This window comes from Trichosurus vulpecula, chromosome 1 (genome assembly GCF_011100635.1).
Source record: "Trichosurus vulpecula isolate mTriVul1 chromosome 1, mTriVul1.pri, whole genome shotgun sequence".
Taxonomy (NCBI): Eukaryota; Metazoa; Chordata; class Mammalia; order Diprotodontia; family Phalangeridae; genus Trichosurus; species Trichosurus vulpecula.
Window position 1 is genome coordinate 72,728,610 of NC_050573.1, and position 17,948 is coordinate 72,746,557.

General features: G+C 39.0%; 1 protein-coding gene across 3 annotated transcripts in view; it reads right to left on the reverse strand.

The window, feature by feature from the left end:
- The window catches only part of RFX2 (regulatory factor X2), a 161,996-nt gene extending 144,622 nt beyond the window's left edge, over nucleotides 1–17,374 (reverse strand). The window contains exon 1 of one of the 3 annotated variants that reach the window (XM_036760426.1): nucleotides 16,993–17,374. The gene's annotated coding sequence lies outside the window, so the exon portion shown is untranslated. The remainder of the gene's footprint in view (nucleotides 1–16,992) is intronic. The other 2 variants (XM_036760449.1, XM_036760440.1) reach the window with 2 other exon arrangements.
- Between the last annotated feature and the right edge of the window lie 574 nt (nucleotides 17,375–17,948).

Here is a 17,948-nt window from a genome sequence, read left to right on the forward strand (position 1 = left end):
AGAGGTAAATAACCACAGAAATCGATTATTTGATAGACCCAACGATCAAAGCTTTGGGGGCAAGAACTCACTATTTGACAAGAATCGCTGGGAAAACTGGAAAACAGTCTGGCAGAAACTAGGCACAGCCTAATAATCTCACATTGCATATCAATATAAGGTCAAAATGGGTACCGGGTTTAGACATAAACAGTAATATCATAAGCAAATTAAGAGAGTATGGAATAAATTGAGATCTATGGGTCAAGGAAGATTTTATAACCAGACAGACAGGATATGGGAAGTAAAATGGATAATTCTGTTTACATGAAATTTAAAAGGTTTTGCACAAACAAAACCAATGCAGCCAAAAATTAAAAGGAAAACAGGAAACTGGGGAGAGGGAACGGGATTTACAGCAAGTTTCTCTGATAAAGGATTCATTTCTCAAACATTTATGGAACTGACCCAAATTTATAAAAATAAGAGTCATTACCCAACTGGTAAATGGTCAAAGCAGATGAACAGGTAGTTTTCAGGGGAAAAAAAGCTATCTAGAGACACGTAAAAATGCTCTAAATTACTAATATTAGAGAAATGCAAATTAAAACAACTCTGAGTTAACACATACCTATCTGACTCGCTAACATGACAGAAAAGGAAAATGACAAATGCTGGAGGGGATGTGGAAAAACAGGGACACTAATGAACTGTTGAATTTGTCCAGCCATTCTGGAGAACAACTTGAAACTATACCCAAAGAATTACAAAACTAGGCATACCCTTTGACCTAGCAATACCACTACTAGATCTGTATCCCAAAGAGAGCAAAGAAAAAAAAAGAAAAAGACCTATGTGTACAAAAATATTTACAGTAGCTCTTTTTGTGGTCAGAAAAGAGACGTTGAAGGGATGCCCATCAACTGGAGAATGGCTGAACAAGTTTTGGGATATGATTGTAACAGACTACTATTTTGCTTGAAGAAATGATGAGCAGGAAAGTCTCAGAAAAACCTGGGAGGAGTATATAAACTGAAGCAAAGTGAAGTGAGCAGAACCAGGAGATTAACAGCATATAGTAATGATGATCAACTGTGAGAGACTTAGCTGCTCTGATCAATACAATGATCTAAGACAATTCCAAAGGACTTATGATGAAAATGCTATCCATCTCCAGAGAAATGATAAAACTCTGAGTGCAAGAATTTGGAACTCAAAATTTTTAAAAACAAAAAAAAGTGTATCACTACCCAAGATAGTACTGAATGAACAAGATTTAATGAATGGAAGTGTCGGGAGATACGGGCTCAAATCTAGCTCTGATCCTAGCAGTCTGTGTGATCACAGGCAAATCAACCTCTCAGAGCCTTAGTTTCATCGTGTGTAAAATGTGGATAATAATACAGACAACTGTTGTGAAGAAGGTGCTTTGCAAGTCCTTTACATGCAAAGATCTGTGTAACTATGAATTATTTACTTACCTACCCTTTCACACTATTATAATGGTATCCTCCAATGATAACATGACATTTTAAAGTTCGTACTCTATGATTCTACAAATTGATAGCTCTTCGGGTATTAAGTGGCATAAGAAAACACTATGATAAATTAGAATAGTAGAGAAACAGTTTAAACCTTGTATTTTAAAAAATGGGTATTTTAACACTGAAATCGTGGAGGGATCAAGTACCTTTGTTTTAGCAGCAACTAAGAAGCAAAGTGAATGGAGCACTGGGCTGGGGATATGGCTCAGCCACTGATTCATCCTGTGGTTCTGGGCATGTTACATCACTTCTGTCAGCCTCAATCTCTTTATCTGTACAATGGGGATGATAATAGCACCTACTTCATAAGGTTGTTGTGAATATAAAATGTGATAACATATTTAAAACACTTCCCAAATAATATATGCATAAAACACTTTGTAAAGTATAAGTATTACCATTATTAATGAAAATTATTGTTAAAAATAACTATTATCAGTGAAATTTATCTTGATATCTCACTGTACCTGGTTTACATTTCAACTAACACTAAAAATAGCTTTTTTTCTAGATAAAATCCAAAGGTGACCTTTTAGATGCCCATAAACTTCAATGTCTTTAAGTATTTCATGGGCTACTTGGGCCATAGTAAATATCTATGACCTAAAATGTTACTATTTTTCTCTAGAAATTAGATAGTTGTTTTCTCTAACAATAAAGACAATGAGCAAGTACTTGAATAGATGACACTGGAATGTTACAAGGCAGGAACTTGTGAGTCAAGCATGCCTGAATTGTCAAAGTGCTGTTGGTACTGTCATAAGACAAAATCAAGTAGAAGTAATGGAAAATGAAAAGTACTTAGAAATGAGCAATTCAAGCATATAAAAATTCTATCAAATAAGTATTTAATAAACACTTATGTGCCAGATGCTGGAGATTTTCAAGGTCCTAGAGACCTAAAGACAAAAATGAATCCACACCTGTGGTTTTAGTCTTAATGTTAGAGAAAACAAGAAGATTATATTACACTAGGGGTAAACAACATGTATACAGATAAGTAAATGCAAAAAATATACAAAGTAATTTCTGGGTAGAAGCAGGGGTGGGAATTCCAATAGGCTTCCTGTGAGAGGTGGCACTTCAATGGAACCTCGGGAGCTAGGGATTCAAGGAGGTGGAGGTGAAAAGGAAGTACATTCCGGGCAGAGGGGAGAACCTGGGCCAAGGCAGGCTCAGAGCCTGGAGACAGAATGCCATAGTTAGGAAAAGGTAAGCCAGTCAACCAAGAATAATATGCAACAACCCTAGAAAAGTAGGATAGCAGCAGATTGTTAAGAGCTTTAAATACCAAAAAGAGGTAGCTGTATTTTACATTAGAGGCATGAAGAAACCACTGTAATTTGAGGAGGAACATGATCTGACCAGTACTTTGCAAATATCAAATTTGGCAGCTGTGTGGAAGATGAACTGAGAGAGGAAAGCCAGGAGGCAGAATCCAGAAAGGAAGCTATTGCAATAGACCTAGAAGCAGTCCACTCAGCTGCCCCATACCTACAGCAAAGCCCTTAAGTTCGCAACAGATTTAATAATGATCAAGAAATTAAATAAGAAACTAGAGTAAGTAGCGTCTTTCACCCCAAAATTGCACAGTCAGCCAGAAGATAAAGAGCAATAGGAAAGAGAACCCCAAAGCAAAGATGGCACAAGCAAGAGAGAAAGAACACATGCAGCTTTCAAGACTTTACGTAGGTCCTGAAGGAGAGTGGTAGCCATGTGAATGGAAAGAAGGTGACACACATGAGTTATACTGTACTAGTAGAATCAGTAAGGGTTGAATGTAAGAGATAAGGGAGAAGGAAGAATTGGGAATCACTCTGAAGTTAGGAAACTGGGTGACTACAAAAGCAGAGGTACTCTCAACAGAAATAGAGAAGTTGGGAAGAAAAAAGGGTTCTTTCCAAATTCCAAAGAGAAACCAAAACATCCCAAGATATTACAATTACTTCAAGATCCTAAATATAAAACTATAATTTTAGTATTTATTACTTTGGCATTTATGCATGCTCCAAATTTCTAGCCAAAATTTAATGAGCTTTCTGTGATTTATTTGCAAGCACCAAATATTATAGCAAATCTCAATTTCTGAAAAATCAGACCAGTTAACCAACTGATAGATGGAAAGAACTTTGCAAGTGACTTCTTCTACCCCAAAACTGCACAAAAAGTCACCCAGAAGATGAAGGCAATAAGAAAGAAAGCCTCTGAAACAAAGTCAGTACCAGCAAGAGAGACAGATCACATACAGCTTTTAAAGCTCTGTATAGCTTGCAAAGTTCTGCATTCTGAGGCAGCAAGAGGGAAGAGTACCCTGAGAAAGCCTCAGGATGGTCAGAAAGCCCCAGGGTAGAAACCTTGGAAACCCAAGGAATGCCAGCAGGTACCAGGATAACTAGGGTTATCACATCACTTAAGTACAGTACCAACTCCGGGGTCCCTAAAACTCTGATGTGGAAGTCAGAGGGCCATGAAGACACAGAACTGAGTCTCAAAGATCCAAAGGGGCCAAACCTGAAAAGAAGTCGGCACAAGAATTCAAGAGACTCAAAGGAAGACCAACCAGTGTTGACTACCACCATATCCAAAAGTACAGCAAAGGGCAGATGATGATCCTGGCACAAAGCCCCAATTCAGGAACCAAAGCTGGAGAGATGGATAAATCAAAGAAAACACTAACCAATATATTAAAAAATATTGCAAATCTAACTACACAGCACTTGCAAGCAGAAACTCATAAGAAATAATAGATTTTCCACAAACACTTCTAGTCCTTGAATACTTATAAGAAATGAAGCATGAGATAAAAATGAAATAAAAACTCTGAAGGAAAAAATTGGAAGGAAGGAGAGTAAGTAAGTAGTTTAGAGGAGAAAGTGGTAAATTTTATCCAAGAAATGGGATCCCTGAACAGTAGACCAAACAGAAATCAACAACTCCATGAAACAGCAAGAAATATTAGCATAAAATCGAGATTGAAAAAATACAAGAAAATACCATGTCTTATATCAAGAACAACTAATAAGGAAAACCAGTCAAGGAGAGATAGTTCAAGAATCTCTGGACTCTGAAAACCATGATTTAAAAAAAGCCTGAACACTATACCTCAAGAAATAATTAATGAAAATTTGTCCAGATTTATTAGAACCAGGTGCTTCACCAATCACCTCTTGAAAGAATTCCCAAAAGGAAAAATTCCAGGAATGAATATCATAGCAAAAGTCCAGAGCTCCCACATCATGGAAAAAAATACTAGAAGTATCCCCAAAAAAGTAGTTCAAATACCAAAGAACTACAGTCAAGATCATAGAAGACTTGGTAGCTGCTACTATAAACAAGATCTCCCAGATATTGGAATATTCCAAAAGACAAAAGATATATGCTTACAGTAAAAATAATGTATCTTGGTAATTTGAGTATAATTCTCTGGGTTGGGGGAGAAATGGAACTTCTATGGAAAAAATCTAATGAAAAAATGAAAAGACCAGCACTGAGTAGGAATTTTGAAATAAAAATACAATAGTCCAGAGAAATCTAGAAAGGCAGATTTATTTGTGTAATTGGAATGAACTATATAATGATGTAGTGCTAACATTCTAATAAAGAAGAAAAAAGTGAACTTTCAGAACCTTAACATCTTCAAAGGCTATCGAGGTGAATTAAATAAGAAAAAGAGAGGATCCAGGAGTGGATTTGTTCTTTTCGGAAAATTTTAAGAGAGGAAAGAGAAAGTATAGAAAGAAGGGACAGAATTTTCTATTTCTCACAATTAGGATACACGAGAAGTGAAGGGTTATTCTGAAATGAACAAAGAAAAGTGGAACACATAAATAGTTTGATATAAATAGTTTGGTGTAGAAATACATTAAAGTCACTAAGGAAACAAGCGGGGATGAGGAAGAGAATGTTTAAGAGGAAAGCCAACACTGAGAGGGAATAGTTGTAAGCAAAACAAACTTCCTGATCCTGAAGGGAGAATTAAAATGGGAGGAGAAAAAAAGAACTAGAATCTAAAGAGTCTTAAGAATGCATCTTAGACAACTGGAGAATGGCTGGACAAATAATACTATTGAGTTATAAGAAATAATAAAAGAGATGATTTCAGGGAATCCTAGGTAATATGAACCAGCAGAGTAAAATGAGCAGACCTATGATAACAATTTACAGAAAGACAACATTGTAAAGAAAAATAACTTTGAAAGATTTAAGAACTCTGATCAAAATAAAGACCAACCATGTCTCTAGAGCAGAGGTGTCAAACACTCAGCCCAGGTACCATTTAGACGACAGTACTCCCACATGTGGTAGGAACCAGATTAAAATGTAAATGGGAAATTTAAAAAAAAATAAAAATGCAATAAAACAAAGATGACATTAATATGTAGTTTTCTAAGTCAATATGTTTCCTGCAGAGATCCTTATGCACACATTAGTGACTTTTGTTTCTGTGGGCATTTGACGCCACTGCCCTAGAAAGCCCTGATGAAGTTTGATCAGCAAACCCAAAATGCAGAAAGATACATATTTGGACATGGCTACTACTTGGACTCATTTTGCTTGCCTATGCTTATTAGTTACAGGGTTGGTTTTTTCCTCTCTTTCTCTCAGTTAATGGAGGAGAGAGGAAGAGATAGGGGATTAGGGAAGGTTAGCAATAGTGAGAACATAAAAAAAAGGTACTGTACTTTGTAAAAAAAAAAATTAATGCATAGAAGTAAACAAAAGGAAGGTTGGAAGGACGTGCAGATAAGCAGGACAGTGATATGTAAAATATGTTATATATATGTGCATACATATATATGTGTATATATGTATATATTTAAAGCAAGCAATGTGAAACGGAGGTTTAGTTTCATAGAGAATCCTTTTTGTGTTCTTTATTATGGAAATGTTCTTTCTGGGGAAGGTATTTAAGTTCAGAACAAAAAAACATCCAGGGGCTCAATTTTTTCCCAGTGAAATACAAATCTGATTTTATAGTGAAACTCAGTGGGGAAAATGGTATTCAACTTGACAGAAATTAGCTGAAAATAAACTTAACTGGAACACATTTACTGCTCTAAAGGAGTATTGTAAAAAAACACAAGAATAAAGAAATGGGAAAATTATAAATAGTTTTCTTTCTGCTCTCCTGCTATCCATTTCTCCACATTTTCTCTTTTTTTCTTTTCCTATAGTTCATTTTCTTTTGCATTCCCAGAATTCACTAACATAATGGAGATTCCCAAGGGATGATACAATTGGGGGTAATGTGGGTGGGAGGTATGGTGGCAAAATCAATCAAGCAACAAGCACTTATTAAACACTATGTCAGGCATTGTGCTAAAAGTGAGAGTCCCTGCCCTCAAGCAATAACATGTATACATAGTGTATCAGATTATTTTCCTCATGAAAATGATATATTGTAGAAATTACTGTTTCTAAAAAATGAAGTTTATAAAAACAAAACAAATCATTAAGTACCATTGTTACTAGGCAATATTTCCCCACCAGGAGAAAGATTTGACTAAATTAGTAGACAATCCATGAAGTACTAACTGAGAAGCAAGAGACCAGAGTTCCAAAATGGGGTATTACTAAGGATAGGTAGCCTATCTCTTGATCTTTTTATAAAAGTACATGTTTAAAGCCAAAAAACCCCACTCTCTATAAAGAGGCACAGGTATTTTATTCTGAGGTCCTTCAAGTCACATTTACACTAAAGATTCAAAGGCTCCAACAGGACAACAACATATAAGCCATACAAGTTTTAAACTCAAGGAGCAAAAAATTATAAGTCTTCCTTACGGCATAAATATCTCGTCTCAGTTCTGCCACAATTTCTCTATCTGTTAAATTCTCAGGAGACTGATTATCCTTGTCCCCCTCCTGCTCTAAAAGGATGATTCTAGGTTCATAGGATAAGAAAGGATTTAGAAACAGAAGGGGCCTTCTAGTAAATCTACTGTTGCCCTCTTTTGGAACTTACTTCCTTAACCTGTGCTTGCCCTTGTGGATTAGGATCAACTCAGCTTACAAATGAGTAAACTGAGGCCCAGGGAGATTTCTTAAATACCCTGCCCAAAGTCACAAAGTTAGTAAGTCACAGTGCTGAAATACATACTTTACCTGCAGATCCAGTGTTTTTTCCAGTTAATGGTAAATTGCCTCATTTTCTTGAGAATCCTAGAGAGAGTAAAGTCTGAAGAAAAAGTGAATGGTATTTATCTCTTTTCCTCATCAAAAACTTGTAAAGTGAAGAAATTTGGACCTTAAGGAAGCCTATGAATAAAGTTAAATTAACGTATCTCATAATTTGATTTGTTTTTCTTTGCTTTAGGAAAAATAAAATATATGAAGGATACATATTGTCCTAATAATGAATGACAAGCAGTTGAATGGGCAACCCATTGGTTGGATAGGTTGGATAGGTCTTACAAATGAACACCTAGAAGTAAATACAAAAAGATCCTGGTGGTTTACATTTAGGTAATTAAAGTCTCTATACTGTCATAATAGTTCATCTTTTTAGCATCAACATTCTCCTAGTAATACCAAGTGGCTACAAAGTAAGGGACACAACGATTGGGCCTCAAGGGAGGGAGATATGGCAGGCAAAAAAAATCAATTTATTAAGATGCATTAACAGAGTGATAGGATACAGAACTAAAAAAGATTTTATGCTGTCCTCTACCCTAGTTAGACAATATCTGGAGTCTTATTTGCAGTCCTAGATGTTATATTTTAGGAAGAACACTAATAAGCACAATGGCTTCCATGGGTATTAACCATGAAAATGAAGGGCCCTGAGATCATGCTATATAAGGACTGGTTAAAGGAATGTTTAGCCTGAAAAGATGACTTAGAAGAGATATAACAGCTTTCTTCAGATTTTTGAAGAGCCAACATTTGGAAAAGGGATGAGATTTGTTCTGCCTAGCCCCAGAACACTAAAATTCCTTCCAACTCTGAAATTCTGTGTATCTCAATGAAGGTCACCCAAAAGGCAATAGGAAGATGAATGGCACGTACAAGCAGGCTACAACATATTACCAATAAAGATTAGTGCAAGATGTGATATAAAATTCATCAAAGATATATATTATTGCAGCTCTTTTTGTGGCGGCAAAGAATGGGAAAAATCCCTATGTATTGAAGAATGGCTAAACAAGTTATACAACGTGATGGAACATCTAAGAACTGATAAAGGGGAGTGTTTCAGAAAAACCTGGGAAGACCTGTACAAACTGAGACAAAGTGAAATGAGCAAAACCAGAAAAACAATATATATAATAATAGCAATATTGTAAAGATAATAAATTGTGAGGGCCTTAGTAACTGCGATCAACACAATTATCCCACACAATTCCAAAGGACTCAGGCTTAAATCTGCTATCTCCAGGGGGCAGCTAAGTGGCACAGTGGTAGAGCATCAGGTCTGGAGTCAGAAAAACTCATCTTCCTGAGTTCAAATCTATTCTCAGACACTTATTAGCTGGATGGTACTGGACAAGTCACTTAACCCTGTTTGCCTCAGTTTCCTCATCTGTAAAATGAGCTGGAGAAGGAAAATGGCAAACCACACCACAGTCTCTGCCAACAAAGTCCCAAAATGGAGTCACAAAGAGTCAGACATAACACCCCAAAAACAACAAAAATCTATCTCCAGATAAAGAAATGAAGAGTTCAGAATGCAGATTGAAGTATTTTTCTTTCTTTTTCTTTCTTTACTTCCTTCCTTTCTTTTTCTTTCTCTTTCTTTCTTTCTTCCTTCCTTTCTTTCTTCCTTTTTCTTCCTTCCTTTCTTTCTTTCCTTCCTTCCTTCCTTTCTTTCTTCCTTTTTCTTTCTTTTTCTTTCTTTCTTCCTCTTCCTTCCTTCCTTTCTTCCTCTTCCTTCCTTTCTTCCTTCCTTCCTTCCTTCCTTCCTTCCTTCCTTCCTTCCTTCCTTCCTTCCTTCCTTCCTTCCTTCCTTTCTGTCTTTCTTGAAACACAGCTAACACAGGAATTTGTTTTTATATGACTATATATTTCTGTTTTTCTTCTCATTGGGTGGGGAAGAATAATAATAATACTTATAATTGTTGTTGTTCAGTCATGTCCAACTCTTCATGACCCATACTGTCCATGGGATTTTCTTGGCAAAGACACTGGAGTGGTTTGCCATTTCCTTCTCCTGAGAAGAATTGCTATCAAAGGGAAAGCAAGTGATAGGGGACTATGAAAACAAAAGAATGAAATTATCAAAGATCTCAGGAGGAAGAAAACTCAGTTAAAAATCTAAAGCACAGGTCTAATCACCACTCCTCTGCTCAAAAAGTTTCAGTGGTTCTTTATTTGCCTCTAGGATAAAGAACCTTTGGCATTTTATATATATATTTTACAATTTGGCTCCAGATCACCTTTTTGGGCTTATTTGCACATAGCCTCTCTATTAATTCTAGCCAAAATGCTGTTCCTTGGACACAACATTCTACTTCCTATGGCCATGCCTATCTCCTCTGCCTGGGATTCACTCTCTTCTGATTGCCACCTCCCAGAAGCCCTAGCTTCCTTCAAAGTTTATCCTAAATGCTACCTATGATGCGAAGCCTCTTCTGACTCCCCCAGCTCCTCGTGCCTCCTCCCTTCCCCTTTACCTTGTATTTATTCTGTACTTATTTATATGCATACATGCTCTTTCCCCTGTTTGAATATAAGCTTTGGGAGCAGGAGCTGTTTTGTCCTTGTATCCCCAGGGCCTAGCACAGTGCCTGGCACCGTGCCTAATGAATGCCTGTTGACTTATATAGGAATAATAATAATAGAATTTATACAGCACACTTTATAAATATTATCTTATTTGATCTTCATAAAAACCCTGGAAGGTGCTATTCTTATTTTCATTTTACAGATGAGGAAACTGCGGCACACAGAGATTAAGTAACTTGCCCAGCATCACAGCTAGTAAGTCAGAGGCAGAATTTGAATTCAGGTCTTCTTGACTCCAGATCTAACACTCTTACCTGCTATGCCACTTAGATGTCCAGTAAGAGTAAGGAATAACAGATAAAGAGCCTGGATATAACACAGGCATCCACAAAATATTAAAATAGCTAAAGGAAGGCCTCCAGTGTGTTAGGCAGATACTCCATAGAGGATTTATGGAAAGAAATGGGCAAAAACCATATGGATTAAAGTGCATAGGTGAGTTGTGATCAGTGCCAGGTAGAAGGAGTATCTATGTGGTGAGATTATAGCTCAATCTAATTACTGAAGTCCCATTGCTTTGTAAACCTGTTTCATTAAATTTTCATGAATTGGTAAGATCCCATACAGATAAAACAAACACAAAAGAAGCTTCCCCCTCCCTCTATTCCCTATCCCCATTAATATACATCCACTCTAAATTATCTATTAAACTGTTCCCTTCAGCTAATATAAGTAAATCAAATATATAGCATATCAGATTGCAAAAAGGAAAGTTAACTGAATCATTCTTATTCCACTGTAATGATTTAGTGCCATATAAAATAAATATTTACATTAATTTATGGTTTTCACATCTAAGTTAGCAAAAACAAGGTTGTAAAATGTTCTAACCAACAGCCTTCACATTTAAACACTGAATAAAGATGCCAGCTTAATAGTCTGCTTGCAGAATGTAGTTTTCCCCTACTAATTCTTGTTTTTTGCTAAAATGTACACTGGAAATCTCTTATTATGAAATCAATTTCCCCCTCATGGAATAGTATCGCCTCAGCAAAGATCTCATATAATCAGAATAATAGTTTTGTATAATAAAGTTCAAATTTAGGATACAAGGAGAAAGTCACCATATCTACAGTCACTGGGCAGATCCTAAATATCACAAATCTGTGTTCACGATTACAAAAGGCAAAATGTTCTGAATTTCATACCATTTTTTTGTTTTAAAGACAAATTATATAACATATTATCTGATTCACGAAATGCCAGGCTCATTAGCTTTGTATTTGTATGCTCTAGATGTACATCTACTGATAATCTAGTGGCAAAGTCAGATCCATTTTTAGGAAATTCATTAATTCACAAGTAGCAAAAACAAGAATAAAGCAGTAGCAGGGCAAGCAACAAAGACTCAAAGCACAAAAGCCAAATTCATGCTCCAGGCATTAGAAATATAATTCCAGGACAAAGAGTTGAGATGAACTAAAGCTGCTTCTGAGGACTGACTTCAAGTTGTAGCGTGTACCTCAGGACAGTCCTATGTTCCAAATGGCCTATTTCCAAACTCCAACTGAGCTGGCATTCAAAAGAGAGATAAAAGAGAAGAGAAACTGGTTTCAAAATGTTTGCAGCAAATAACTTCTAACTGCAGTTTGGCTATTCAATACAACCTTAGCAATAAACATGATGCTCTAGTGCTGAGTGAGAGAGACCTACATTTGTGGTACAGATTGTGGTACAGAATTTGGTTCAAAATTACTTTTTTTTTACTCCATACCTACCCTAGCCATTTGACCTAAATTTGTGCCTAACTTTGAAGACCTCACCCTAAAGCAACTTTTAGAAACTGACATTGATAGTGCAGGCAGTACTGTACAATCTAAGGAATCAAGATTGAAAGTCAGAAGATGTATAGTTGAGGCCTACTACGTACTTGGCTGTGTTACCTGGGGCTGATCACTTCATCTCTGGGCCAGATAAAGAGTTTAGGTTGGAGCAATGCTAAGGTCCTTCCACCTTTGGCATTCTGTGATGTTTATGGATTTTTTCCCCCATAAATCAAATGATATCAAGTTCATCAATTCAACCAATCACCAAAGTATGAGGCTGCTTCTTATGTGTTGAATACTTTTTTTGCTGGCCAGCATAGAATATTTATTTTTATTTCATTAATATTTATTAAATGAATAGATGGAGAGAGAGCTGTTGAATTGAAGCAAGACCCATTTCTGCCAGGGGCGTTTTCATTCTCAGATGGAGACAGTAAGGTAGACCACATTATTACTTTCTTTCTTTCTTTTTTTTTACATGAGAATTCCGTTTATTTCAGTTCATATATTATCACATTGTCCAGTAGTTTTCACTAATTTAAAGTTTAATTCCTCTTTTTTCATTTTAACTTTTATGTTGAATCAAATACTAGAAATACAACAAAAATTGAGGAGTCAAAATTCCTTTCATATTTGCCCAAATTAGGTATCGTTTTGCAAAACATCACATCATACAGCCATATAGTGATATAATGCTTTGTGCATTCTCTCACCTGGCAAATCTACATTAGCCATTTTGGCCTACGCACATACAACAGGCATTTCAATTTCTACCTTTGCAGCTACATTTTGAAAATGCCCATGCTGCACAGAATATTTTTAAACAATCATTTTGAGTTGGTTTCTATCTAGCTATTTACAATCAACTCATTATCTAAGGTCCAATTGATACTCCTTTCAACTACTAACTGCTGCCCTAGTCTACCAAATTAACAGTTTGTCAAATCTCCTACATAGTAAAACATGGCACAGCACATTAGAAATCCTCTCAAGAATTTCTATTCATAAAGTTTTCCTACATAGTAAGTTCGAGTTTTTTGGTATCATCCAAATCCCTATTTGTCTTCTGCTATGAAGCTCTCTGAACAATAATAACTTACATTTCTATAGAACCTAACAGGGTTTAGTTTGGTTTGCCTAACCAAACAACAACTCAGTGAGTTAAGTTGTTGCAAGAGTAATTATCCCATTTTACAAGAAAGGAAATTAGGCTCAGAAATATTGTTTGGGGTAAGAAAGCTAGGAAGTGGCAAAGATGAATCACATCATCAATCCCCTCTTTGTCTTGAACTTTCAAAGAATTATTCTGTCATGGCTTTCCTCTCTATTTGATACTTCTGGTCTCTCCTATATGCTCTTCTCTAGCTTCCATACCAATCTGGCTCATGTCCCTATACCAACAATAATGTGCCCCCCCCTTTTTATCTATGCCTACTTTCCCAGTGATCTTATGGTTCCTAATACATTTGAATGAAAATAGATCTCAAATATGTCTCAAGCTCCAAACCTCTATCTTAACTAGGAACTGTGTCCTGCCAGGAAGCATCTAATCACCATCTAGTTTAAACGAGGGGAAGATGGGGCACTTTAAAATATATATACCTATACACACACACACACACACACACACACACACACACACACACACATATATCACTCTACTCCTAGATTTAAGTACAGCCTCTGAAAGCAGCATGACTGCCCAAATTCTCCTTAATTATTTAAAGTTAGTTTTCTTAATTTAAAAATTAAAAACACAGAATAAAATGTATTTATTGTTTTGGGGATATTAAAAAATTTTTAAAATAATAAACATTAAGGTAAGGGATCTTCCACGTCTATGACTATATGATGAAAATAATCACTCATTTTCTCATATTTTGAAGTCCCTTAAGGTCCTCTACAATGTTTATAGTAGTAGCCTATGATTTCCAAAAGAATTAGTAACCTTTAATCTAAAGCTAAAATTTAAGAAAAATCTTAAAATATACTGAGGTGAGCAAATGGGTGGGAAGCTCTAAGGTACAAAAATAAGCTCAAGATAAAGCTTCACAGTTTAACCCATACTGACGTGTATTTACATAAGTCATGCAAACACTGGTGGTGTTTGGTGGTCATCTTAAATTAAGGCGAAGGATCTCTTCCACAATGGTAACCAGGCTCTTGATTGGAAGCTAGCAATTTATGAACTGCCTATAATTTGCTCTTTTACTTTGGGTAATTAAATTATTCATTAATTTCTCCTTTCGAGAAGTAGAAAGCAAGGCTCACTAGTTTATTTGGATGGTTTTATCCAAAGTGTTCAATAACTGGCTACTTTTTACAGAAACGTTGAAGTATAATTTTTACTATAGGATCAGTTATTTTGATTAATCATTCAACTATTATTCAGACTCCAATCAGCCGAAACATAATATATTCCAAAAGTCTTGGTGTAGTTTTAAGCTGTTAAAGCTTAAAAATCCCCAGAACATTAAAAATGCCCAGAAAGATACTGGGTCTAAGACTCTGGGATATAAACTGGCCCGAAAGTCTTAGCACTGCTTTAAGTTTTTGTTTTGTTGTTCACTCAAATCCAACTGTTCATGACCCCATTTGGGGTTTTCTTGGCAAAGATAGTAGAGTAGATTGCCAATTCCTTCTCCAGCTCATTTTATAGATGAGAAAACTGAGACAAACAGAGTTAAATGACTTGCCCAGGATCACACAAGCGTGTGTGTCTAAGGCCACATTTGAACTCAAGTCTTCCTGACTCCAGGCCCAGCACTCTATCCACTGTACCACCTAGCCGCCCCCACTGTTTTAAGCTACTTGACTTTTACTAGCTATGAGATGACTGTCCCAAAAGTCTAGTAACCAATTGCTAAAGTGGCACTAAGAATTTTGGGAGAGCCTGTATCTCAGAGCCTCATACCCAGGCACTTTTCTTTCGTTGCACTTTTAGAGTAGCCTTTTAAAATCCAATAAAGGTGCAAGAGAACTGGCCTATTGGCCAACTACATAAGCCATTTGAAACAACTATCTTCTCCCATTAAGGCATACATTAACAGTAAAACTAATTCAATCAACTCCCCTTTCTGCAGGTTTTACAATAAATTATTACTTGCCCTGAGTGAGGTGAGTACTTATTTCCAAAGTTAGTTCAGGGGAAGTATATCCAAATGGCCAGAGAGTAAGTTTCTTTCCTCTTAAACTATGATACCTCTTTGCTACAAGCTTAAAATAAAACCCACTGCAAAACAATGTTTCAATGTTTGAAAGGATGGAAACAAAAAAAAAAACCATATACGGAGTTGAAGTAAAAGGGAGTGAGAAATAAAGTTGGAACTGAGAAATCTCACTGGATCATCCGTTGAGAGAGGAAAGGCACTTCTGAGGCTACTATCGAATTCAATCAGCTCTTTTAGAGCTGCAGAAACTGAAACCCAGCGAGATTCAGTGACTTGCCCACACAGTGTCACAGGTGGGGTCTGAGCCTGGAACCACTGAAGCCGGATAGTCAGTGCTCTTTCCCACTATGCCATGTATTTTCCCCGGAAGATTTTTTTTAAAAACAAAAAAAGGCAAGAATTAGAACTTCAGTAGTCACACTGAGAGGGATTTGACAAAAATGGAAGAACAATGTATGCGGCAGTCATTTCACAAAGGATGAAAATGGCTAGAAAACAAAAGAGGTAGGGAAGTGAGAAAAATGAAAAATCAATTTAAAGAAGTACTGAAGTAATCCATTATCTCCCGTCACCGCCCACCCTTTAATTTATATTCCTTCCATATCCCCAAGAGTTTAAAACTGGAAAACGACACTTGTTCAGTCATAGGAATGGGAGGAATAACATGAGATTAGAAGTCCCATTTAAGTGTGTAGTTCAAAAGTGTCATTCCGCCAACGCCCACTCACTATAAGACTCTAAAGTTAGGACAGAGGTTCCCTTTTGGGGTCCTGGAATCTGTTTTAAAACAATCTGAAAGAAAGAAAGACACTGTAAACTACACAGATGAAGAGGAGTTTGATGTCGGCGATCACTGTGTGAAAATCAAGGAAAGAGAAAAAGAAACTCAGGGAGCCTAGATGGGATCGCTTTTTCTAAGACGAAGGCGGGTGGGGGGAATGAAAAGCACTTATACTATAGGGAGGGCGTTTTGTTTTAGGTCTGAATAACAGGGAGGGGGGCGATGCCAAGGAGGTTCCGGGTCTAGGTCTGGAGACAGATTGTCTTTTTAAAAACGGGCTACCGAGGGGAAACTTTGTCAAGTTCCCAATCCGTCCAAATACGGAGTCAGCTGGAGAGAAGGCAGGAGCCGGGGCGGGGGCCCGGCAGAACCACGCCGGGGGGACCTCGGGCTGTAGTGGGAGGGGAAGGAGGGGAGGCAGGGACTCCCCAAAGAGGGAGGAAGTTGTGGCAGCGCCTGGGCGGCGACCAGACGAGAGGGGGATAAAGGGGGGAGAGGACGGCAGGGGGAGGAGCCAGCAAGTGGAGTAGTGGGGGGCGGGGGGGGGCCTCCGGAGACTCAGTCCCAGGGCGAGGGAGGGGAGAAGGTGGGAATGGAGGGGCGGGGGGAAGAGTCCCAAAGTCAATGTCAACTCTGCCGAACTCTGCCAAGTCCTTAAAAAAAGTGAGCCGGGTCCTAAAGTAGCGGGGAGGGAAAGAAAAGGGGGGGGCGGGAGTGGGGCGGGAATCCCCCCCAAGCCTGAGCCGGCTGGGGTTCCTAAGACTGGGAGGAGGGCGAGGAGAGTAGGAGGTGGAGTGGGGCGGGGGTCCTCCCGCTTCTCCGCGGAGCTCTCACTCCCGCCCGGCCCGGCCCCGCACTAGTGCGTGTGAGGGTGTCGGGCAGGGCGAGAGTGACAGCGAGTGCGGCGTGTGGCGTGCGGAGGGAGCGTGTGCGCGGGGCCCGGCCCGGGGCCAGGGAGGAGGCCGGACAAACTTTCTCCCTCCGGGCCGGGCCGGCCAGGTCGGGGTTCGCTCGCTCGCATCGGTCACCTGCAGCGGCGGCGGGGGCCGCGGCGGCGCTGCCTCTCGCGGGCTCGGCCTGGAGTTCGGGCTGTGGCTCCGGCTGCGGCTGCGGCGGCTCCGGCTGCGTGTTGCTCCCCGTTGGTAAGTAACAGTCTCCACGGCTACTGTCTCTATGGCGGCGGCGGCGGCGGCGCGGCCGCTCCCGCTCCTCCTCCTCCTCCCTCCTCTAAGCTCCTCCTCCTCCCTCCCTCCTCTGCCCTAGCGCCCCGAGCCCAAGCCGGAGGGAGCGCGCGTGCACGCACCCGGACCGGGCCAGAGCCTGACCAGGCGCTTCCTGCCCTCGGGGAGGGGGAGGGGCAGAGAAGAGGAGAGGAGGGTTGTTAGCGGCAACTGTTACCACGTTCCACTCAACCGTCACTCTCCCTACTCTGTGCATAACGGGCGGGGGCCCAGCCTCGCTGTCTCATTGGCTCTGCTGGATGTCCATCAAAGCTTGAGTTCGAGCCCGCAGTCTGGCCAACCGCGGAGAAGGCAGGGGGCGGGCCTTGAGAGTTGGCGCTCGACTTGGAGCTTCCTGGAAAGGGGGTGGGGAGAGGGGAAGAGAATAGGGGAGAGCTGCGATGGGAAAGGTGGGGGCTTGAGCCGGGAAAGGAAGGGTGAAGGGCGGAAGGGAAGACGAGAGAAGAAATTTGAATGAGGAGGAACAGGGTGAGAGCTGAGGGGGACGAGATCGGGCGAGGAATGGGAGGTGTGAAACCGGCGACCTGGGCCAGGAGAATACTATTAAAGATGTTTCAAAGTGGGGGAGGGGTCTTACAGTGAAGCAAGATAAGGAGGGAAAGTTTCCTGATTTTCTCTTATGCAGGTGCCTTCCTCCCAAATGAGCTTGTAATTTAACTACTTTGCATATATTTATATTTCTTCACCTTATATTTATCCTATATATTATGTAATATGCTATATCATGGAGATTATATTGTACA